Source organism: Sturnira hondurensis, unplaced genomic scaffold, assembly GCF_014824575.4.
Source record: "Sturnira hondurensis isolate 20B ecotype Veracruz unplaced genomic scaffold, ASM1482457v3 Scaffold0001721, whole genome shotgun sequence".
NCBI lineage: Eukaryota > Metazoa > Chordata > Mammalia > Chiroptera > Phyllostomidae > Sturnira > Sturnira hondurensis.
The window spans coordinates 805,040-813,010 of NW_028074352.1; the positions used below are offsets into that span (position 1 = coordinate 805,040).

Sequence of the window (7,971 nt, forward strand, 5' to 3'; positions counted from 1 at the left end):
CAAAGCACTCTGGTACAAATAGTAAACAAAAGGACACTAAAATTTCTCCTCTCAGTCAAGTTTAGATAGGAAAATCTTGCAACTATGTGCAACATACTGAGGAAAGAGGTCATGGAAACATTGAAAATGTATTTCCTTCACTTAAAAAACAACTATCAAAAACACATCTTTTAAATTATAAATCTGAAGGAAATGATTACATCTTTCCATTTCAGATGGAAATTGTAATACAAATGTTTATACCTGTAGGTAATACAGAATTTTCTGCAATGATATCCAATACAGTGGCTACTAGCCACAAGTGGCTATTGAGCATTTAAAATAGGGCTGGTGGGAATAAGGAACATATTAGCTCATTAAACTAACTTTAGCCCTGGCTGGCGTGGCTCAGTGGATTGAGCGCGGGCCTGCGAACCACATGATCGTGGTTCGATTCCCAGTCAGGGCACATGCCTGGGTTGCGGGCCAGTTCCCGGCGGGGGACACACCAGAGGCAACCATACATTCATGTTTCTCTCTCTCTCTCTCCTTCCTTTCCCCTCTAAAGAGAAATAAATAAAGTCTAGAAAAAAAAGAATTTTAAACTAACTTTAGCTACTTGTGCTAGGACTACTACATTGGACAGTGTGGGCTAAGAAACTAGAAGGAAATATTTGTATCTTAAATTCTGAATCAAATTGTAAAAAGTCCTGTAGATAGCTATATACATAGATGCTTTGGAGATATAAGTTTATTTTTTAAAACATACTTGTGATTTATATAGAAGAACTGTAACTCAACATAAAAATGTTGCATTTGTAGGAATCAAGTTTTCTATACTGATCTTCTAGAGAGGACCAGAACACTGGTTCACAAGTTGGCTCCATAGTTTAATTTCTTAGGGAGCTTCCAAAAATATGGACACATGGATCTCACACCCATGAGATGCCACCATGAGACCCCCACCCCAATGCCACGCCAAAAATTCTGGCTTCATTGGTCTGGGTTGAGTCCTGGGCATCCTGGGCATGAAAATATTTCAAGCTAGTCAGGTGATTCTAACATGCAGCCATGCAACTAGAAATAAAAAAGGAGACTGTTTATTAGGCATAGAGGCAGTATGCAGCAAAAGACATTTCTTTGTTTGCAGATAATACTCAATTTCTTACATTGAGTGTGAAACTTTAACTTAGACCATTTAAAGTCCTATATTAATTCACTCATTAAAAGCTATGTTTTGAAAATCTAGTTCCTGAGTTGTTCAACTCATCTTAATTTTCAACTTGAAAGAAGAAGGTTCTCAGAGAAAAATTGGGAAATCCAGAGCAATGGACCCTCATCTTTCCCCATCAGCACTGATCTTTCTTTCCTGGGACCCAACATCTTTTCAACATTTCAGGCCCCTGCTTTGTCAAGTGACATTAACTTAAATGAGTCATGCTTGGTTATATCACAGGCCAAACAGAATACCTTCAACACATCATTCTAATGGCATAAACTACACGCCAAAATAAGAATATGTTGACAGGAGTAACTCCTAAATACACCAACTTGGAGTATGGTAGTGTTTCTTTCCAATTTCAAATGATACTAACTACAATGGAATAATACCATAAAAATATTTTGTAGTTTATTTAAAAATTACATACTGTCAAAAATGCAGAAGCAGTGGCAGCTAACCACCAATAGTCCTTTTCTCCACTAGGTTTGGAGCTGGGCAATAAGATGGGCTGGAAAATGTATGCTCAATTGATACAGGAGAAGCTACAATGCTCTCCCATGCCATCCTTAACCTATTGAAAATGAAACAAAACAAGGATTCAACCTGTTTTTCTTAATAAAGAGCACACAAATTCCATTCATTTAAAGATAGACACCTATCATCTACTCAAAAATAAACGATCAGGCAATTCTCAAATTCACTTCCTGCATTTGAAGCATGCCTAGAGAAAAAGACAATCTAAGTATTTACAAAGTTTGACTCCTATCACAGTATCAAAATCTATCCTTTAAATTAACACTGGTTTTAATGGTCTGTGTACCTGTGTTATTTGTGACAAGAAAGGCTATTTATAAATATTTTTGGGATGCTGGTAATCACCCTTCAAAACATAAGTAGGCTTTACATGCAAGTGAAAATTTGGGTGGGACAAATGTCAATTCAAAAACAATCCTACAGGCCCTGGCTGGGTAGCGCAGCTGGTAAGAGCATTCTCCCCATAAGCCTAGGTTGTGGGCCAAGGTTGTGTGTTCAATCTCTGGGTAGAGCACATACACGAAGCGCTGAATGCATAAATAAGTGGAACAACAAATCCATGTCTGTCTTACTCTCTCTCTCCCCTCCCCATCGCAGCCTCTCTCTAAAACCAACAAATTAAAAATATTTTAAAGACAATTTTACATAATGGTGAAGGAAATCATATTTCCCCCATTATAAAAGTGAAAGACTATAAATCAGTCAATTTTCCTAACAACTAACCTTAGTTATTTTCTAGGTTTAATACCAGCTTCCATCCTACCCTCTGCCCCACACATATTCCCACAAAGCCTCTACAACATCAAAGTTAGAACACAATGTTATTATGAAAAAGTTTGGTAAATTTAGGACTGAATGATAAAGTATTCAACTTGCCTCTGTATGAATTTACTGAATCAATATATGTGTGCATTTAATTTTAAAATGATAATGATATTAAAACGAGAAATAATTTGTATCATACGAGTACTACAAGGAACCAATGAGCATGAATCAAGTTTTCACTTGGACCCTGGGAACCCAGTCTTCAAGAATTTGGGAACATATCAACGCTTGTTTCATAATACTGCGACCTTAATTTTTTCCCTGTCCTTTAATAAATTCTGTAGATAAATTTAAACATCTTTCTAATTAGTTACCAGCGCCTTCACCCACAGATCAGGTGTCCTACATTTTGTTTAGGTCCCCGCCTTGAAAACAAACCCGATTGCCCCATTTTCTGAGAGGTAAAATCAGCTCTGGGCAGCTCCCTATGAAGTCACCGCGTTTGTTGTCTCAAAGATGCAATTAAACGAACATGACACAAAGCTGTCTTAGAGATTAGTTGGAAGTGCGTGGAGGTGTCCATCATATATGTATAAGGCCAATGAAACTTTTGTTGCTTGCTGTGTAAGTCTATTTCAGTGGTAATACATCTTTTGCCACTCCCCCTCCTCCAATATATTCACAACAGAAGGAAATTAAACTTCAGAAGAACTTTCTTGACTTTACCAAACTTCAGCTTTCCAGCTTTCCGTACTACAGAAGCTTGCGGAGAGCGGCGGGGACAAGGGCAAGGGGGGAGGGGAGGCGGTTAACTCGCGCCCGGAGAACAGTGGAGAGAGAGCTCATAGCAGGCGCCGTCTCTCTCCCTGCGCCCCCGCTGCCCCCAATCCTCACCACTCCCCCTCTTCCCTGAGTCCTTACATATACACATTCTTCTGGGCGGGCTCTAACCACAAAGCATGTCCACAATCATTTACAAAAATTAGAAACAGACTCCGGGAGCCCTGCCCTTAGCATGCACAGAGCAGAGCTAGACTAGCAGGATGGGACAATGTCACTCCCTATTACCCCACGATCTCTTACCCGCCCTCTGGGGTTTCATTCCCAGGAATCTGGCTTTCTTCCACGGAAGAGGTGGATCTACCTACCTCAAAATGAAACTTCATCTCATCTTTCCCCTACCCCCACTGTAACAGACAGAAACACACCACCACGAAAACCAAACAAAAGTTTCTTCCATCAAGGCGACAGAGGAGTTGGTTTTAGGGGCTGAAGCAAAAGCAGAGAGATGAAGAAGAGGGCCAGCGCAGCGTACGAAGCTTTGCACTTCTGCACATCCAGCCCAGAGCCCGGGGCCGCTCCTGTCCTTACCCGCTCGAGTGGAGACCGGGTCCTGCTACTGGAGCGCCCGGAGCGGGCTGCGGGGACGCGGCGTCGGGGCGGGCCGCCGGCAGCCGCCGCGGGCGCGGAGAGCCACCACCTCTTCTCCCCCGAGCGGCTGCGGGAGTGAGCCGAAGGAGCTGGAGAACGAGCCTGGGGAGGGGGGGAAGAGGAGCAGCATCTCCTCCTCCACCACACCTCGGAAACGCCCCGCCAGCGGCGACACCGGCCGACCGCCCGACCCCGGAACGCTCGCGCAGCCGCTCCGCGCTCCCGTGCTCAGCGCGCCTCCAAGGACTCCAAGGGCTTCGCTAAACCTCTCTGGCGCGGAATGGCTTAACTCCTGCAGTCGGCTCCGAGTGCTGCGGAGGCGGCTGAGACCCGCCGGGGAGCCAGAGCGTGCTGCTCGCCTGCACTACAGTCTCTACGGCCGGCGATCATGATGTGTCACCCTCGCAGCGCCGCGGCCGCGGGAGCTACTGGCAGGACTTCTGTCCCACCTCGGGCGGCGCTCCGGCCCCGCCCTCATTTCTGTCACTCAACCTTTTCCGGGCTCCTGAAGGACCGCAGATCGCCAACCCTGAGCTTCCCTAGGCCTGATTAGTCCGCTGGGCCTTAAGCCCCGCCCCCTCCCTAGGGACGAGGTCGCCGGGGAGACCTGCGCTCTGGTTCCCATGACAACCGGTGCCTTGGGCCTGAGTCTCGCTTCAGAGTAGCTAGAAACTCAGGTTGTTAGCCTCCAGGCGAAGTTCTTAGCCCAATTTTAGGCTACATTGACAATGTAGCAGGCAGCCTCCTCAACCCATTTGCAAATTCAGCAGAACTTTATGGCCCTGGGGCCTGAGAGAGAAAAAAACGCCTGATTCTCTTTCCCTATCACTCTAAAGAACCCCTCCCCCCTTGCCCTCTCTTGCCTCCAGTCCTGTTTCCAAATTCCCACTGAGCGGATTGGGCTTTGAAGGGGTGAGCAGAAAAGTAGAGATAAAGAGCAAGGCTCTGCCCGCTCCCTGCAGCAATATAGCAACTTGGAAATGGCGGGGGTCAACGAAAACAGAACAGCCCTGCGAGTTTTCCCACTGTTGTAAAGTGATCTTAGAAGGTGTGGTGACAGCACTCCGTTAACTCCAAATGCCCTCTGCAAAACCCAAATTCTCATATTTTCGAAACAAGTATGTAAGTTCTTGCCCAGTTATTTTTCCTCTGAAACTGAAACAATCTTAAAGTAAAAATTTAAGCAAATATTTAACTTAATCTAATAAAATAAAGAACGTCCCCTTTTCCATGTAGGACTACACATTACAACTTGGCAAAGGTATGTCCCAGAAGTTGTCCCCCTCCTGCAAGCTAAATATTTGGGTTTCAGCTATTTACAACGGTGTCATGCTGAATTCATGAGTAAATGATATCTTGGCATTTGAGTTTCAATAGTTTGGGTTTATTCTCAGAGATACAAGGTTACCTGGTCCACTCTGGGAAGAGGTCCTGGGAGTAAATTTAGTCTTGGAACTCTGGTGTTGGGCCCTAGATAAATCTAAACTCATCATGGCCTCTAAAATGGAGATATCAGAGACAAAGTTAAAGATGCAATCGTAGGTTCCCTAGCCGCTGAGGCCGCTGTGCACGTGTGATGAATGAGGGAGTTAATAGCAATGGTCCACCTTTGGGGAGTACTTAATTTCACTATCTTACTAAATGAATAACTATGATGGATGTCTTCCATCGAACTTGCCTTGCAAGCCTTCACTGATGGCGTTTACCCACAGTGCTGAAACACAATGGGAAATACCCAGCAGAATTTTAAGGTAAGTTACCTGCCCGGAAGGCGCTAACCACAAAGCCTAAGGGAAAAACTTGCACTCTTGAAAGAATCTGAAAACAGTTATAGAATGTACAGCGAACTTCAAGTATATTAACAAATGAAAGTCTGTGGTATGTGGAATGGGCTAGATTAGGTTATGGAGGAAGGAAATTTAAACTGGGTTTTGAAGGGTAGGTAATGGGATAAATGAATCAAAGGTGAAGGAAAGAACATAAAACCAGAGAGCAGCAGCAGGGAGAGTGGTGGAAGCAAATAACAGTGAGAAGACCAGCCTAGCTCAACTGGAGACGGAAGTGAGGGCTTGGAGTTCTTTCCCCATTTTATGATATAGGAGTTTTTAAATGTTCTGGTTCAGGTATCAAGCTGGTAAGGTAGAGAGGGTGAGATATCTGTGAGAATAAAAACCACGGAACATCTGCGTCTGTCCCAGAAAGTTCATATATTTATTGGAAAGAAAAACAGTGTTCATAAAACTTGGAATAGCTTATAAATTCCTGTCAGAACATGTAAAGACTATGGTGTTGGGGCCCTGGCTGGTGTAGCTCAGTGGATTGAGCGCAGGCCTGCGAACCACAGGATCCTGGTTCGATTCCCAGTCAGGGCACATGCCTGGGTTGCAGGCCAGTTTCGGGCAGGAGCCAGTTCCCTGCAGGGGATGCATGAGAAGCAACCATACATTGATTCCTTCCTCTCTCCTTCCCTTCCCCTCCAAAGATAAATAAATAACATATAAAAAAAAAAAGACTATGGCGTTGGAAGTTTTCACAAAAGTAGATGGTGTTGGGGGCACTTTTTCTTTCTTTCTTTCTTTCTTTTTAACTTTAAGATCATTTCAATTGCTTTCCCTCAATGTTTTTTTCATAGTAATACTTCTGTTTTGCGTGAGCTGAAAGACTGGTTTTTAAGTAAATGACTGTGATACCAAAACCCAATGAAGAGTACACAAAAGAAAAATCTACAGGTAATCTCCTTTCAAATATGATAGAAAATTAAAACACANAAATAAAATATAAAAAAAAAAAAGACTATGGTGTTGGAAGTTTTCACAAAAGTAGATGGTGTTGGGGGCACTTTTTCTTTCTTTCTTTCTTTCTTTCTTTCTTTCTTTCTTTCTTTCTTTCTTTCTTTCTTTTTAACTTTAAGATCATTTCAATTGCTTTCCCTCAATGTTTTTTTCATAGTAATACTTCTGTTTTGCGTGAGCTGAAAGACTGGTTTTTAAGTAAATGACTGTGATACCAAAACCCAATGAAGAGTACACAAAAGAAAAATCTACAGGTAATCTCCTTTCAAATATGATAGAAAATTAAAACACAATATTAACAAATAGAACCCAGAATTACAGTACAAATGATATACCAATTGACTTTTGCCAATTTTATAGAAACAATGCTATCTCATTAGAAGTGTGGCCCTGGCTGGTGTAGCTCAGTGGATTGAGCACGGGCCTGTGAACCAGATAATCGTGGTTCGATTCCCAGTCAGGGCACATGCTTGGGTTGCAGGCTAGTTTCCGGCAGGAGCCAGTTCCCTGCAGGGGATGCACAAGAAGCAACCATACATTGATATTTCCTTCCTCTCTCCTTCCCTTCCCCTCTAAAGATAAATAAATAAAACTTAAAAAAAAAGAAGTGTAATTTTTGTTTCTACAATGAGTATATTTTTGTATGCTTAAAGGCCATTTTATTTTCCATTACCCAAAATATTCTCCTATGTTTTCTTCTAGAACTTTTTTATGGCTTTTGTTTTTAAATTTTATTCTTTGATTCATATGGACTTTATTTTGCAACAGCTACCCAGTTATCCTCCAAAATCATAGAACAATTTGTAAGTTTCCTACATAAAATATAAAGCTTCTATATAGTAATAAAAACAAGAATGAATAAGAAATTTACAAAAAAACAAACCCAGAAAAGCAATGAATATTTGAAAGTCAAGCAAGTTTATAAATTAAAATGAAAGCAAAAATGAACTATTTTATATAACTATCAAATTGGAAAAATATTTTTAAAGACTTCTTTTATGTGCCACTGGTGAAAACATGTAAAGTAGGTAATGACCCACAATTGTTGGTAGGATTATAGGTTAGCTTGTTCATTTTGGGGGTACAATTGCAAAGTCATAATTCATAATATTTATTCCTTTAACTTATTGCATTTTAGAAATTTATCCTAAAGAAATGTTTACATATATGCCCATAGATATGATCATTCATTGCAATATTGCTAGCAATTATAATATTTTTAAAAATAGATGTCCGTAATAGTGAAGC

General features: G+C 41.8%; 1 protein-coding gene across 12 annotated transcripts in view; it reads right to left on the bottom strand.

The window, feature by feature from the left end:
• Positions 1 to 4,396, bottom strand: part of PTPN13 (protein tyrosine phosphatase non-receptor type 13) — a 217,638-nt gene extending 213,242 nt beyond the window's left edge. For 10 of the 12 annotated variants that reach the window (XM_037030662.1, XM_037030673.1, XM_037030667.1 and 7 more), the window contains exon 1: positions 3,872 to 4,394. The gene's annotated coding sequence lies outside the window, so the exon portion shown is untranslated. Of the gene's footprint in view, positions 1 to 3,871 lie in introns of all 12 variants that reach the window. The other 2 variants (XR_005064231.1, XM_037030679.1) reach the window with 1 other exon arrangement.
• Between the last annotated feature and the right edge of the window lie 3,575 nt (positions 4,397 to 7,971).